At 36.5% G+C, this 18,184-nt stretch overlaps 1 long non-coding RNA gene across 1 annotated transcript; it reads left to right on the plus strand.

Annotated features, from left to right (window-relative positions):
• Positions 1 to 4,338: 4,338 nt before the first annotated feature.
• Positions 4,339 to 18,184, plus strand: LOC145669520 (uncharacterized). The gene is made up of 3 exons (XR_014128209.1): positions 4,339 to 4,498; positions 12,969 to 13,052; positions 17,800 to 18,184. It is a non-coding gene; the product is annotated as an uncharacterized LOC145669520 (long non-coding RNA).

Raw genomic sequence — 18,184 nt, forward strand, 5'->3', positions numbered from 1 at the left:
ACTTACCTAAATAGGGCCTGCTTAGTGGTAGCAAAAAGACGCTGATTCAACCACGTCTGAAAGTCTCTCACCCAAACGTTCAATTTGAGGCATCAATTTGTCTCTCAGCATAGCATAAACCTTAGCCAAGAACAGCCTATTTCGTTTTGTCTGAAGTCTTTTGGTTGTCCGGAACGGGGTTTGTCCAATACACTGCCCGTTTCTTTAAACTTGGTGATTAATTTCCCGACGGCAGTAAAACAAATAGGTTGACGATGAGGGTGTCAAAGGTTAAATTCTTCTTCCGCAATTTTACGATACGACCATCCTTCTCGTCCATTTAAGAGTACCAACTCAACTCGTTCTTTAGACAGAGCCAGCATTCAATCTGGAAAAACAAAAGCAAATTATTAGAAATCCCTATGTACCCAGACTTTAATGGACACACTTACAAAAGAACATGTCTGTATGCGTGTCTATTAATCAGATTTTTTTTTTTTTACATAGAAAGGAGTCACTAAATTTTGTATACAGATAGCTCTTCACCAGATCTAATCGTTTACGAAGCTTTTTAAAAAAAAAAACTCCTCGAGAGGAGATTTGGACGGGTCATACGTTTTGGGAGTATAGAGAAGCTCAGAAGCCCCTAAAGTTAGACAACCCAAAACTACTCTACGATGTTACAGGTTGCATACTATTCGGTCATTTACCAAGAACGATTATTCCTGCTAGTGAACGAATGTAAAAATCGCAGGTTTTCTAGCCAAGTAGGACTTGTATTCCGACTCTCGAAAGCATTAGGAAGATTATTAGTGCATATTATTATTATTACTAATACTATTATTAGACCTCCAGATGATGCTTTACATAAGTAAGGGAAATCTAGAACAATTATATCCGATGTCCGACCGTCCATCTGTCGACAGATATTACTGCAAAAACTGGTACACATAGAAAAGAGTTTTTTTTTACGAAATCGATTCATCGTTTCAAGAGTAGGTTATATTTTCCTGTATTCAAACCGGAAGTGGGAGAAATAAACCATTTCCGGTTTCAACGTTCATCGCCATAGAACAAAAACGGTAATAGACAGCGATAGATGGTTTTCTGGAATGGACAGAGCATCCTAAGCAAAAATTCCGTCTCAATGATTCTATGTTTACTCAAACCGGAAGTAGTACAAATTTACTATTGTATATTGTTTTAATATTGATCTTCATATAGCAAAAACGCAAAGGGATATTTATATGCGGATTTTTCCCACGGATTCAGTGTACATAAAATAAGTGTTATATGCACTCATAGCCCTTAATTCATACTGGGAATAGTAGACATTTACGATTTTCGGCTTCAATGCTACTCACCGAAAAAAAAATCTTTAATAGATACCGCGAAGCAGTCTTGCGATATGATCTCGGGGATCTTCTCTCTCAGCGCTCTATTCAAGCCGGAAGTGATAGAAATCAACCATTTCCGGTTTCAACGTTTTTGACAACATAACAAGAACGGTAATAGTAAAAACCGGTGTCTTAAAATTAACTTAGCGTTCCAAAATTAGGTTCCAGTTCTTATTTTATCCTACATTAAAACCGGAAGTGGTAGAAATATACTATTTCCGGTTTTAGTATTCATCCACTTATATCAAAAATGGCGAAAGATTACGAGATAGGGTACTTAAGAAAGTGGATTCACCGTCCCAAGATTAAGTTTTATCTTCAGTTCTTTCCCCCTATTCATACCGGAAGTGGTAGAAATCTACTATTTCCGGTTTTAGTATTCATCCACTTATATCAAAAATGGCGAAAGATTACGAGATAGGGTACTTAAGGGAGTGGATTCACCGTCCCAAGATTAAGTTTTATCTTCAGTTCTTTCCCCCTATTCATACCGGAAGTGGTAGAAATCTACTATTTCCGGTTTTAGTATTCATCCACTTATATCAAAAATGGCGAAAGATTACGAGATAGGGTACTTAAGGGAGTGGATTCACCGTCCCAAGATTAAGTTTTATCTTTAGTTCTTTCCCCCTATTCATACCGGAAGTGGTAGAAATCTACTATTTCCGGTTTTAGTATTCATCCACTTATATCAAAAATGGCGAAAGATTACGAGATAGGGTACTTAAGGGAGTGAATTCACCGTCCCAAGATTAAGTTTTATCTTCAGTTCTTTCCCCCTATTCATACCGGAAGTGGTAGAAATCTACTATTTCCGGTTTTAGTATTCATCCACTTATATCAAAAATGGCGAAAGATTACGAGATACGGTACTTAAGGGAGTGGATTTACCGTCCCAAGATTAAGTTTTATCTTCAGTTCTTTCCCCCTATTCATACCGGAAGTGGCAGATATCGACTATTTCCAGTTTCAATACTAATCGTCATAGTGGAAAAACGGCAATAGATAGCGAGAAGCTATTGGATATATTGTATGGATGCAGTGGCACCGTCTGAAGAGCATGTTGCAACTTGAATTTTACCTCTCGATTGCAGCCGGAAGTGACGGATCTACCACTTAATACCCTAATTGATGGAATGAGACTGTAGGAGGAAACGGAAGAGCACCGAGAAAATTCATAGAGACAATGACGTCCACTAGAATCTCACATGACCTTGTAATCCAAGGATTCTTCACATCAACTGTGAGCGCTCTACCACTGTGTTCTAGTGCCTCTATTTTTATTTCTGAATATTTAGACCCAGAGTAGCCCCGCGAATCGTAGTCGCTAGCGCTCTTGTCTTCAGTACGAGCAGTCTTGGGTTCGATTCTCGGACACTCGGTCGAAAAGATATAACAGCTTTCTCAGGTCAACATCCTGACTGAGATTTACCCTGAATTTTCCTCATTTATACCAGGCAAATGTCGGGATACTACCGGTACCTAACATCCAAGTTGTTTCCTTCCTTCCCCATCCTCTACGTAGTGTGTTCACCGAGGGATGTTATCTCCTATAAGGGCATAGATGCCAGTTATGCCCAGAAATGTATATAAATAAATGAAAGATAAGTTTAGATCTGAAAGTCTCGAGTTTGAGCAATGAAACCCTAATTGTCTTACGATGCTGAGTCAATACCAAATCTTTTTATTCTCCCCGGGGCCGCGGTGGCGCAGTGGTAGCCGGTGGATGTAGCCGAGTGGTCTGAGGCGTTAGGCTGATGATCTTGAGGGGAAGCCCATTGGGAGTTTGAGTCCCGCTGTAGTAGCAAGGGTGAAATTTTAACTGTCCTCGATGTTTCTGTGTTCGTATTCCTGTCGAGTCTAGTAGTCCTGAGAAGTGGTTAAAATAGAAAAAAATAGTCAGGAAGTTTAAAAAAAGTGGTACCCCAAGCGTTCACCTCTGGTGCTTGGGGTCCCGAGTTTGATCCCAGACCCCGCCAAGTGAACTTTGTGGTGGACAAACACCGTGGTTCTCCCGTTTCCTTCCACTTTCTTCATTCCACCATTTTCAATCATTCCTCATCATCACCGTCTCCTTTAGCCAAACCGGCATAACCATGGGACGTAAAACTCAAAAATTTCATTTCATTTTATGCTCCCACTGAGTATCGAATCCTTGAAGATGTGTACAAAACGAACGCATGCTAACCTTGCTGGTACATATAAGCTCAATAATAATAATAATAATAATAATAATAATAATAATAATAATAATAATAATAATAATAATAATAATAATAATAATAATAATAATAATATACAAATTGGAGATAGTTAAAAACGTTTGCAATACACTATACATACAAACAAAAATATCTATGGGAAGTTTCCAATGACTCATTTGTGACAAGTTTTATTTTCTGAACAAAAGTGAAAATGAAATTCAGAGAATTTGATTAAATGTGATCTAATTTTCGAAATGAGAAATCGAAACGTAAATTCTGTTTAAGAAAATGAACCTTATGATTATTAACTGCAGTGTATTGAATGTTCTCTTGTCCTGTCACTGATTCTGAAATCACTGGAACGGTTTTTTCCTCTTGTCATGGAACACGTGATTTGGTAATTACCACATTCCACCGCTAGGAAACACCGCCGGTTACACAACAGTGCACACGACCCTAAACTGAAAAAGAAAGAAGAAAAAGAAATTGTAATGTTTTGCACGCGGAGTAAGGTTTTGCGTACTCTATACACTACCAGTAAGAGTGTGGGTGTAGTCTGGAGTTCTGCATCCGGATTGGCTACTCCGTTCGCGCCTTAGATTTTTAGTGGCTGAGATAGATTCAATGTCGCAACCTGATTGGCTAACGGAGGTTCATTCAATGGATCGATTGTTAAAGTGGATGTTTGACGTTGTACCCCGATTTCACACGAAACGCTATGCCCTGATCTTGCGCAGGAGAAAGCTGGAGCCCGATAAATAGAAGGTTCCACGGAATTGACAGCGTAGTTCAGTGCTTGAATCTCCAAGTGTTGTATCAGCAAGAAACTCAGCGTTTTCTGCAGTTTTGATTGTTTCTGTTTGTCAAAACAAAACCGACAGACCATCATGCCTTCTCCATGCTGTGAAACCTGCAAAGGTATGTTTTATGTTGTTACTTAAAGGCAAAAAGTGTTATCGTACAACGAAAACAGGATCGAAATCGAGTGCTTTAACTAAGTGTGAGTTTTGTTCAATGGGTGTGTTTGCACTTTGCATACGCCGGTACCGGTAAAAAAGAAAGGAAAGACATGTAAATATACATGTTATATGTGAGTAAGGACGTAATAACGTGAGTGCATCGTCGACGAGAATAATTTCTGTAAAGTTTCATATAGGGCCTACTGGAATTTGGACTTTGGTTTTTTAATTAGCTATTCTATTGACAGGTTAAAATCAATATTTCTACTTAAAATTTCGCATTTATCACCAGTAGCCAAATAGAAAAGCTTGAACGTTGTTTTAAGCTAAATTTCATTCAACGCTTTTTAAAAAGCAAAATCATTTGGACGAACTTGAGCTTCGAAAAGGAAAATTTATTTGACGCGCAGATTGAGAATACACGATACCATATTATTGGTACAAATATAACATTTTATCGCAGAAAATCGGTTCCTAAATGTCTTAAAATCCAGTATTATATTAGTGTCTATTCGTTTATTTTCTGATTTTTCCGTACACATTGACTGTAGTTAGGGATAATATTATGACTAAATATCGGTATAATTAATATCCCTACTACAAATATATGTTTATTTTTGAGTTTAGTTTTTTTTTTTTTTAAATGGGGAATTTTAAACTCGAAAACGATTTATTCAAGTAAATGTTTTGCGTTTATAGTGAAGAAACAAAATATTGAGCGTACTTCTCTAAAAATGTTTATTATATTGTTGATATTGGAAATTATTGAATTTGTTTTCAAGCTAAGAGTACTGGTTTCGATTGGTAATGTTGTGCACTCAGAAAAGCAGTTTCGTATGTCGAATATTTTCTTAAAAGAAAATTTACATTCTAGAAACAAGTCAACGAAATTTTGTGTCTTATCATTCAAAACAGTGGTTTGGTATGTTAACTTTGATGACTCTACAATATGTTGCAAATACAAAATTAAGGAATATGCTACATATGTATAGTGTAGAACAGGGTTTCTCAACCTGGGGGTTGCGAAGATAAGAGGAAGAGATAGATATAACTAGAATCTAATACCGGAAAATATTTTTAAATATTATTTTGAATTTTGTTCTGATAGGCATATTTTTATTTTTACACATACTGTATGGTGTAGAACAAGGTTTCTCAACCTGGGGGTTGCGAAGATAAGAGGAAGAGATAAATGTAACTAGAATCTAATACCGGAAAATATTTTTAAATATTATTTTGAATTTTGTTCTGATAGGCATATTTTATTTTTATACAGACTGTTAAGAACAACAAAAATTAGGTGTACTAAACATTTTCAACAGGAGCAGAGTTGTTTATTTAAATGAAAGAGGTACGATATGAAACTAATGAGAACTGCATATTGAAATACCATAAAAATACAAATGAAACAAAACCTGCATATTGAAATACAATTAAAATTGAAAGCTAATAAGATACCTGAGTATTGTGTGATTTCACTAGTGCTGCAATGTCCGGTTCAATCTTCGTGACGCACATTATCAAGTCATTTAAAATACTCAATAACTTTTTTTTTAACAACTGTCCAATTTTTTAAACCAAAATTAGAAAACACTTTATTTATTTTTTATCATATGACCCAAAATTAAGGAGTTATAAAGTTTTAAAATTTTCAAACTGCATCAATTTTGAAACACTATGACGGATTGGATTCGATATTTGTAATATAAATGAACTGACCAAATTTGGGTTTAATCCATTCGCTTTTAGGGAAGTTACTCTATCCATTATATACAAGAATTAGATTCTACTATTATAGAAATAAATGGATATCGTGAAATCTCCGCAATAGGTATATTAAAAGCCCAACAGGAGCTTATTACAAACCAGAAATTATAAGGAGGGTCGCTGGCAAGAGGATATGATAGAATAGGGATCGTAATAAGAATTAGGTGAGAATCACTGGTTTAGAATGTAATTTTTATTGAAGGAGTTTATTGTAGTTAAAAAGATAGCGTTCACACCTTTGGAGTTTTTTTTTTTAATTTGCAGTAAAAGTCTCAAATTTAGACTTGAAATTGTCTCATATAACGTTCCCGCGTTGATGAAATATTTCCTTTAAGAGTCTTCATCCCGGCGAAATTAAAATATTGCTAATTTTACAGTAATTATGTGATATCTTCAAATAGATAAAATATAATCGAAATGTGAAACAAGAGCGCCCTAGACAATATTATTTTACATGAGATACCGTTATCACGACTCACTTATCTGCTTTCGATTTCGTGCCATTTTGAAAATCGGCATTTATTTTCGCGTTTCTAAACAGCTGAAAACGGAAAGCTGCTAGGTGACTCGTGATAACGGTACCTTACGCAAAATAATATTGTCTAGGGCCCTCGTGTTCCATATTTCAATTATCTTTTATCTATTTGAAGATATCGTATAATTACTGTAAAATTAGCGGTATTTTAATTTCGCCGGGATGAAGACTCTTAAGTATCCCATTAGATTTATTCGTATTTTCAGTTGTATTTTTGAAAGTGGGAATTTCTATCAGGTTCAAATATTTATTTCAGCAAAATAATAATTTCGTAGAAGGGACCAAGTGTCTCAGTGGTAGAGTGCTTACATTTGGCGCGAGGGAGTCTTTGGTTCGATCTCAGACAACTTGAGTTCGTGGATTTTCTCGGGGTTCTGCCGTTTCCTCCCATATTTTCATTTCAAGAATTCTTTCACGGTGATTAAGTTTCAATATCCGTCTAGTTTAGCCTTCAGGGTATAATCGTGGAACGTAAAACTAAAAAGAATTCAGATTCATTTAAGCTCCTAGGAGAAAATGCATTCATAAGTACCCTTCTAAATAGGTCAGGATTTTCTTTTTAAAATATGAAATGAAATCTTTTACTTTAACGTCCCACGAATATGCGCTTTTAGGCTAAGGGAGACTGATTTAAAGCAAGTGAATGACGATGGAAGAATTGGTGGAATGTGAGAGTGGAAGGAAACGGAAGTATCCCGAGAAAACCCACTGACACGATGTTGTCCACCACAAACTTGGCGGGCATCGAACCAGGGACCCCACGCACGAGAGTTCAGCGCTCTGCCACTGAGTCACCGTGCCCTTTCTTTTTAAAATAGTGGTTTAGTGCTTCAGCGCTTGCTTCTGATACGAGAGGCCTGTTTGGATCCGGTCATACAGATAATATTGTCGTGTCTGTTGATTTTTTCTAGGTTATGAAATGAAATCGTTGAGTTTTACGTCCCACGATTAAGCCGGTTAGGCTAAAGCAGACGGTGATTATGAGAAATAAATGAAATGAAGAAAGTGGTAGGAAACGGGAGAACCCCGGGAAAACCCACGCACATTGTGTTTGTCTACCACGAAGTTCACTTGGCGGTAGCAGAGTATGAACCCGGGACCCCAAGCACCAGAGGCGAACGCTCTACCACTGAGCCACCGCGGCCACTTTTCCTAGGTTATGTTTATAATCACACTTTCATCTCACAAATCCTTTCATAATTGGTTTGTTTCATTAACGGTCCGTCTCCTTTAGCTTAAATAACGTAACATGTTGGATAGTTAACCTAATAGTTTTATTGCCGTTCATAACATAAAAAGATACGCATCGTTAGTTTTCTGTAAAATTACAGCCAATTACTGACAACTCTACTGCCATTTCACTATTGCTAATTCACAGCGTTCTAATTATGATAATTAATTTTTATTCTATTACTTATTGTAATTGTAAGACTGTGGTGCATAGCATCAAGAATGTGGTTTAGAGTGTAATGTTCCTATTTAGTACTTGGGCTTTTCTCACAGAATCAATGCTGAAAATTGACTTTAATTGCCCCTCCCTGCCCTCCTAAATGACGCCCCTGCGTGTTAGGCCAAGTAGAGAATAATCTTCTGTGAAACTTTCCAGAAATCTCTACGCAGAACCAATTCACATTTTCTAAACAATATTGATTACTAATGGGAAAACAAGGCACACACACAGAAAAAGATACAAAAAAGAGAAAGAAATAAAAACAAAAATACTAGGTTTTTAAAAGTAGAATGGATCAAGAGAAAACGCACAGATACATTATGAAAATTGTACAATGAGAACACGATAAAAACAAAAACAGCTTTTTGTCCTATTGTTAAAATGACCTAACCGCCATAGATAAGAAATCACTTATTTATTCGGCGCCAAACCTTTACCAGTTGCGTGACACAAAAGGTGTCAGATATGTCCAGACAGTTTTTGTGTTTAGTCATTGCGTGCCTTCAAGAAAACCAATCAATATTTATTTTTATGGTCTATTAATGCACGAAGATTCTGCTTATTGTCGAATTCAGCAACGACCGTAAACAGTGTGCGAATTGAAAAATTTTCCCAGGGGGGGATGAATTTCACCCGTATACGCACCGTTCTCCCACACACACACACACACACACACACACACACACACACACACACATATATATATATATATATATATATATATATATATATATATATATATATATATATATATATATATATATATATATATATATATATATATATATATATATATACACTAACAAGTACAAAACAGTTGAGATGTGAGATGTTTCATAAATTTTCACTCAAGCAATATTTAGGTTAGCTACGCAAAGTAAGAATTGTTTCCTTTTTCTATCTTCATGTCCATTTAAAAATACTCCAGACGGGGAAAAGTTATCCCTGCCAGGGATAAAATTTTTCTTCTCCAGGGGGGGAAAGATTTTTGTCAGGGGGGGAAATCCCTGGCATCCCCCCCGCCAATTCGCACCCTGACCGTAAATATTAACATATTTTTAAATACTGTATAGCGGTCGTTAAGAAAATTCATCAGTTTACAAATGTGTGTTGTTTTTACATGATTATCATATTGAGTAAGTAGAAGTAAGAGGGAAGGAACTAGAACAGATGATTAATTTTGAATACCTGCATAATATATTAGTGAAGACCAGTGGCGTATTTAGGGGAGTGGCTTCCGGGCTTAAGCCCCCCGAAATCTTACTTAGTATAGTAAAGTAAATGAAATATCTTGCAGAATTTTCACATTTCCAGGCAAAGTACCCCCCCCCCAAAAGTTAGCAAAGCCCCTCCCGAAACAAAATCGTAAATACGCCACTGGTGAAGACATAAACAGTGGCGGATCTAGAAGGTAAAAATGGGAGGACAACCAGAACCCAGATTATGATTGATATATCGTGAGTTTACTATAAACTTTTCAAAAATATACAAATAATAACTTCAGTTATTTTTGTCACTCAAAAAACTGGGGGGGGGGGAACTAGGCCCCCTAACCCCTGGCTGGATCCGCCACTGGACATAAGATGGGAACGTCCGAAATAAAAGCAAGAACAGAAATGGCGAAAGAAATATTTAGGTGGAAGAAACATTATTTTGTAGGTCTTTGAATAAAAAAAATCTTTGAGTTTTACGTCCCACGGTTATGCCGGTTAGGCTAAAGGAGACGTTGATGATGAGTGAAATGGTGGAATGAGGGAGGAAACGGGAGAACCCCGAGAAAACCCACGAACACGGTGTTTGTCCACCACAAAGTTCACTTGGCGGGGGCTGGGATCGAACCCGGGACCCCAAGCACCAGAGGTGAACGCTCTACCACTGAACCACCGCGGTCCCTCTTTGAATAAAGAGTTTAGAAAATCACTAATGAAGTGTTTCGTATGGAGTATTGTAGTATATGCCGTCATTACGCAAAAGCATTGAAGAAAGACGGGAGGCCTTCGAAATGTGGTTGTGGGGAAGAATGGAGAGAGTTATCTAGGTCGAACGGAATGAACAAGGAAGTGTTACACATAGTAGGAGAGCAAATGGCAATTTTTGATGTAATTGGGAAAAGGAAGAGAAAGTGGTTGGGACATCGGCCGAAAAGGAACTGTATCATGAGGAGCTGCTAGAAGGTACAGTGGCAGGAAAAAGGAGGGGCGAAAGAGGCTACAGTTGATGGACGAGTTTAGAACAGAAAATTCCTGCGTGAAGACGAAGACAGAATGGTGACGCATGGAGGCTTCTCAGTTTGCGTCAAATGACTTGACAATAATGACAGAAGCCTCTTTACAGTTATGCAACAGGAAATACGGATAGGTGTAATGGGTTGCCTAGGTTGACAGGCTTTTTTCCAGTTTTATGTCCGTTTCAGTGTTCGTAGTTTGAGGGAAATTTCCCTAATGTAGGGAAATTTTCTGGTGAAATTTAGCAAAAAGGGAATTTTTCGAAAATCCACGGAAATTCTCGGGCTGACTGATTGACCGTCATAAATGCATTAACTTTTTCTTAATAATAATAATAATAATAATAATAATAAACAAAGCATAGAGTTATAATCAGGATGTCTTCCTTCTACGGGATTTGAACTCGGGCTCTTTCAATCATAAAATTTAAATTTTAGGATGACCAAAATATCTGGAGCATGGATGTCGAAAAATGAAATGAAATCTTTAAGTTTTACGTCCCAAGGTTATGCCGGTTAGGCTAAATGGAGACGGTGATAATGAGAAATGAATGAAATGGTGGAATAAAGAAAGTGGGAGGAAATGGGAAAGCCCACGCACACTGTGTTTGACCACCACAAAGCACACTGCGTGAGCTGGGATCGAACCAGGGACCCCATACACCAGAGCCAAGCGTTCTACTACTGAGCCACCGCGGCCCCGCATGGGTATTGAATGACAGTACTTAAATATCAAATATTATATTGTACTATACTAGTTTTAAATTGCACATAGAAAGACGTTCAACACTTCTCATATCTGTCCCGGGAAATGTAGTCTCGGACAAGAAGCCTTAAAAAAAATAATGGAAAAATTCACGGGATTTCCCGTGGATTTCAAAGGGAAACAAACTTGAAGGATACTGAAATTAACCCACATTATTTCCCTTGGATTTCAATGAGATGTGCGGATGCGGAATGCCCCTGTCGCGAGCGTGGCTGCCAACTGTACGGGTTTAACAATTCAGATACGGGTGTACAGGTTGCTATTCAAAATGCACAGATGAACTAATAATTTTTTAACAATTGTTTTCTCTTATTGGTTAAAAGCAACAATTCAATAAAATAATATAAATAGTCTCATTTGCCTACCCTACTATGATCAGAATCACAAAGTAAGATACGAACAGAGTGGTAACTATTGCGTAAGCCCAATAGTAATAAGTCCCCATGCAACCAGCAATTTTGTTTTCCGGTGTTGAGTTACGTGGCGCCACGGTAGCTACAACATTCCTAACATGACATTCTCCGCGTGCGGCCTACTTGCTCTGTTCTTTTCTGATCAAAATCGTGGGATATTTAAACTGATGCAAGAAACTATAGGCCTTATGCAGAGTCTTTCTGACGCGTGTTTAGTGCCATACTAAAGAGTTCGACTAACATGTTTCCTGCAGTAGTCAGGCCTTTAGTATGACGCTAATCAATCCTCTAAACGACTCTGCATAAGGCCTTATATGTCTGGAAATTTACTGAAATCTGAACTAATGGTAAAAAATTAACTTACACATAACCTGCAAAGTATTTTACTCTTATGTTAAAAAAAAATAAATAATAATAAAAAAAATCTGCATAGTAAAGTGGTAAAAATCAAAATAAGTGTAAATTTAAGTCTGAAAAGAAATTAATGTCAATGACCTCTACAGTATCAAATCAACTTTATTTTGTTTCTGTAACAAACGTTGCTAAGCAGGTTAAAAAAAAAAAAACAAACACACACATGGATAATTTAACGAAATTGAATTTGTACGACTCAAGCTGTGAATGTACGGGTAAGCAGGTTTGAAAAGTTGGCAGCCCTGGTCGCGAGACAATAATTTGTATCCTGAAAATCGTCCTGTGATTATCCCAGAGCTCCTCCGTGGCTAAGCGGTTAGCGTACGCGCCTTTGGCGTAGGAGACCCGGGTTCAATTCCCGGCGGGAGCTCATTTGGTTCGGATCCCACGTTAATCAGTAGGTCCTTCTCTCATATAGCCTCGCTGCTGAAAGGGACGTTAAACCCAACTGAACTCAACTCAATGTGATTATCCCACAGAGAGTACAGAAATTGAGTTGAGTTGATTTTGAGTTTAACGTCTCTTTCAGCAGCGAGGCTATATGAGACTTGGGCCTAGTGATTAACGTGGGATCCGAACCACATGAGCTCCCGCCGAGAATTGAACCCGGGTCTCCTACGCCAAAGGCGTGTACGCTAACCGCTTAGCCACAGAGGAGCTGTAAGAGTACAGAAGTGTCCCACAAGAAGTCCCTTGAGAGGACGTCCACGGAACATCTTGAAATTCGCATATGTATTTAATTTAAATATAAATTATACTAGAAGTAAATTACACTAAAATCAGACTTAACGTGTAATGTGAAATTTGCATACAAAAGATTTTAATGCCGATATATCTAATTATTTTTTTTTTATTTCCAGACACCTGCACCGGTGGAAAGTGTACCGAGGAGTGCAAGTGTGGAGATGACTGCAAGTGCTCCAGTGGCGAGACGGCCCATGGAGGTTGGTATAACTTATTCATTACTTGTTATTTATTATTATTGTTATCAGGTGAACGGTGAGAAAACCAAATGGCGTTCGTTGTGCGTTCACACAGCGTCGTGAAGATAATTCAGAAGCCAGATGAAAAAAAAAAAAAAAAAAAACAGGAATAGCATATTGGTTAAAAATAGAAACAGTAGGGATAAGAAGGGAGAACTATAGCAGAATACTTACTTCTGATGCGAGAACTCATATGTTCGATTCCAGTCACATGAGTGTTATGATGGATACAATTGTGTCCATGGGTTTTCTTGCAGTTTTCCCGTTTCCTCCCACTTTGTAAATGCACCAGTTCTTTAATAATTATTAATTGTTATTAATTATCCGTCACCTTTAGCCTAAAGGCAATAATCGTGGGACGTTAAATCAAACAATAATTAGTTTCTTTTTTGTTTTTCTTCAACGGCAATAGAAGTACGATGTGCTAATCATACATAGCTATCCTAATTTCAAAACGTCTGTTGGTCTGCTTAAGCCTTGTAGAGCTTCAATTATTATCAATTTTATTTGAATGTGAACGCAAGAAAATACAATCTCAAGATATAAAAAAAATTTGTCTTGACTGTTGAACGCCTACGAAAACCTGCCTAAGCTAGAAACTTAAAATTTGTACAGTCCATAGAATGAAAAAATTAATTCGACGTGGAAGGTAAAATAAAGGTTATGGTTGTTATATGACCATATCTTGGAATTCCTTCATGTTAAATACGTGAAATTTATTATTTGGATTTTTTATTTAAAATAATTGAACATGTAATTAAGTGTTTTTAGAAGTTTGACCTAGAACTTTAAAAAAATGCTCATATACGAGGCGTTCGAATTTCATTTAAGACTTTCGAAAAAAAATCAGCTTAACGTCCCACTCTTGTGCCCGTTAGGCTGAGAGAGACAATGATTACATCAAGTGAATGCTGATAGAAGAATTGGTGGAATGAGAATGTGAAAGGAAACGGGAGTATCTCGAAGAAAACTCACGGACACGTTGTCCACAACAAACTTACTTAGCCAGGAATCGAACCAAGAACCTTACGCACTAGAGGTAAGTGCTCTACTAGTGAGATCCCATGCGTGTCCCCGTATATTTAAACTATATTAATTTTTGGAGTATATCGTGTAATGACTTGCTTATCTGTAAAACATTGATAAATACTCCTCATTGTCTTCGTACAATCCCTTTCTCAATTTACAGTTTTTATACTATTAATAATGTAACATTAAAACCAGTGTGTGGGATTTAAGATTTGGGTGAACTAATGTTGTCCACGACACTCGAGAAAGATCTCGTCTCGAAAAATGAGACGAGGATTGTCACGTGTCTTACCTCATCTCGAAATTAAAAATTGTCATCTAGTCTCATTTTCGAGGTGAAAAGCGAGACGAGACGTCTTGTCTCGTGAGCAACACTTAATGTAAGTAATATAAAATGTACAGTGGCGTATTTAGGGGGGTGGCTTCCGGGCTTAAGCCCCCCCGAAATCTTGCTTAGTATAGTAAAGTAAATGAAATATCTTGCAGAATTTTCACATTGCCAGGCAAAGCCCCCCCTGAAAGTTAGCAAAGCCCCTCCCGAAACAAAATCGTAAATACGCCACTGAAAATGTATTTATAATACTTTAAAAATAATAATAATAAGGTTGTTGAAATAGACTTAAAGAAGCAAATACTAAAATGAAACAATTAAGGTTAGTGTAAAGGGACAAGTTTTGCCGATAGATGTCACTACAGTCTTCCTCTCTCTCCCATGCATTTTTTTTTTTTTTTTTTTACCTTTTACGAGAATTTACAATTTCTTTTATAAATTTCAACCTAGAGACTTCAAATTTGTAGAGAAGGAACTTCATAACTTATTAAAGGAAACAATCCGTGCCGATTTTTTATTTAGAATTTTCTTCATTGTTGAAACAGCTTCATTGTTAAAGATTTGGATATCCATTTACAAACAATCAAGCTATTTCAACAATGAAGAAAATTCTAAATAAAAAGTCGGTACGGATTATTGCCTTTCATAGATTATGAAGGTCCTTTTCTAAAAATTTGAAGTCTGTAGGTTGAAATTTGTAAGACTTTTGTAAGGTAGAAGTAACTTTTGTAAGGTACTTTTATAAGAAATTTGTAAGGTAGGAATTTTCATGAAAGATAAAAAAAATACGTGGGGGAGATACGAAGACTGTAGTGCCATCTATCGGCAAAACTTGTCCCTTTAAACCAACCTTAAAATCCTTGATCATTAAAAAAATATATGTATGAAAGGTTATTTGCTTTGGTCAGATTTTACTTGCGGCAATCAGTCCAAAGCTAGAATAAACGACATTTAAAAAATCCTTACAAATAAATGGGCTGAAAAACTAAGATGGTGTAGGCAGGCTACTGAGAAGTCTAGAGTACCACGTACACTATATTTAGGCCCTACTTTTCAGTCCATTGATGTATATGAGAATATATTTTGCTGTTTTCTTAGAAATTAACTGGAATTTTGATAATCTGGCTAAAGTGAATCTTCTTCAAGTCTAACTAAATGGTCTGTTGTTTTCTTAAAATGAATTTGCATTATATGTGTATACATTTAATATTACTTAAATTATATCTGGATTATTAAATCTTAAGGCCATATACCGTAGTTACTCGACTATAAAACAACTCCTGTATTTTGAAAAGGTTTCTTGGAAATTTTATTTTTAACCAATTCTGAATAATGAACCAGCTGTGAACCGCGAACTCGTGGATGAATTCATTTAATTCAAGCTGTACAAATAATGTGGTTTAAAGATAAGAGTCGCAGCACTTTGGCTAAGTCGACCATTACATTGTTATTGTCATAGAGTTGAGAAATTGTATTAGATTAAATTGCAGTAAATATTCATAAGTCACAGCACAAGTCGCAACCAAAATGGTGCGGACATAAGCCTGAATTCGCCCGCACTTATTGATAAATTGCTATGTAAATAAATTGAATACGTTGACACCAGCCCTATGTTCACACTATAAAATTAAATGCAAAAGAAAATGGATCTAAAATATCACTTGTAAGAAGTAAAATAATAATTGCACGAAATGGGTGTTCGAAACGCCATCGAACCCTGACGCCATCTTGTCTGGAACTCCCAATTCGTAGATTCACGTATTTCGACAAAGTCATGGGCTGTGACTCGCGTCCATTATTGATCGCAGTAAAATTTCCGTCCGTACAGGCTTTCACAACAAAACTGAATAGTGCAGTTACTTTCAAGAATGTTGTCTCAAAATTCAAACGCGATATACCGTAACAATGACTGCAAGTATAACTATTTAGAATCAAAACAATGACTACACCAGTGCTTCTTCCAGACATGTTTTTGGGGTCATTCTCCCCCCGCCCCCTCCCCGGAGCTCTGAGAGTGCCTCAGAGGAGACCAAAATAGTACGTCTATAATATAAATAGAATAGTACCACCTGAAAATAATATTTGCCCCTCCAAATACTAAGCGTGCCTCCCCCGGAACATTTTTTCTGAAAGAAACACTGGACTACACCAATGGAGGAAAGGGTATGATGTAACATTTCGTATAAGCTGTTACAGAAAGTAATATACCTCAGCTACCAAAGCTTAATCTACGAATGATGACCCTGTATTTTTCGAATGAAAAATTTGGGAAGAAATCTCGTCTTATAGTCGGGTAAAGAACAGTGGTGGATCCAGAAGACAAAAACTAAAGAAGGGGGTGGGGAGATAACCAGACTATGATAAGTATATCATGAATTTACAATTTTTCGTTACTCCTATAGAAGTTTGCAACTTAACTTTCTGCCGATAGATATTATGGCTGGATTGGATGTTGACATTGTGGACCTCAAATATTATTTTGCACATTGCATAACAGAAGAACTGCAACTGAAAATATATTTAATGTTTCAAAAAAAATCCAGTAAAGAATAAAAGGCAACACTCACTATAAAATTTCAAAAATATATAAATAATGGTTCCATTATTTTTGTTACTCTAAAACCTGTGGGCCTACGCTCTCCCCTCCCCCCAGCCCCGGGCTAAATTTGCCTCTATATAACAAAATTTAATTTTCAGGAAGTAAGAGATATTTACCTAAATAGGTTTGAAAAATAAATCAGTTATATCAAAATATTAAAAATTCCTGTTCATTTGAAAGAAAACAAGAATAATTCACTTTAGAAATCAGTAGGTTAAAAGACAAAGATGGTGTACGCAGTGACGATTTCAGAGGGTGACCCGAGGGCTAGGAAATCCCCCCTTCCCGGGACCATATATTCATCCTATCCTGCTCAATGTTCCCAGCAGTGGCAGATTTAGCTTGGGAAGGATACACCCCGGTTTTTTTCAGTGACAAAAATAATTGAAGTATTATTTATACATTTTTGAAAGTTTGTAAGCGTTGCCTTTTATGCTTTATTGGAAAATTTTTGAAACATTAGATATTCCTAGTTTCTGTTAAAGCGCGTAAACGGATTTCAAATTAAGATGATAAAGATAACTTATGATATATCTACCATAGTTTGGGTTCTGCCTCCTCCCATTTTTCTAGATCCGCCACTGCTTGCCAGTATTTTCGTAATATACTTTTAACGCCCCCGGAGAAAATCCTCTGAAATCATCACTTGTGTGTGGTAATCAACACTGTTAACAGTCTTAACGTTAAATTATTATTATTATTGACTATAATATATTAATTATTTTGTTTTCTTTCTTTTTTGTCCACAGACAAATGTCAGTGTAAGGATGGTGGAGAATGTTCCTGTCCCGAGAACTCTTGCGCCTGCAAGTAAAAACAAAACCTTTTGATGTAAATAATGATTTTTTGTATGTATCCGCGTGTGGTGATTGTTCGCTAAATCTTCTGCAGGGCAGATTTTAAATAATAATAATAATAATAATTTTAAAAAAATAATAAATTAGTTCCTGAAAAGACAAATAAAGAGAGAAGAAAAGAAAAAAGGTTATATATGTTTTAGTTTCTTGAAGAAAAAAAATCTGCCCTTTTGTTCACGTGTGTAAAAGACTGAGCTTATAATTGTATGAATGTGTATACTTGATTTTACCAAACGCTTCGTAATTATATATAAATAAATGAATTAATACAAACAAA

Source organism: Thermobia domestica, chromosome 14 (assembly GCF_964235325.1).
Source record: "Thermobia domestica chromosome 14, izTheDome1.hap1.1, whole genome shotgun sequence".
In the NCBI taxonomy this organism is placed as follows: domain Eukaryota; kingdom Metazoa; phylum Arthropoda; class Insecta; order Zygentoma; family Lepismatidae; genus Thermobia; species Thermobia domestica.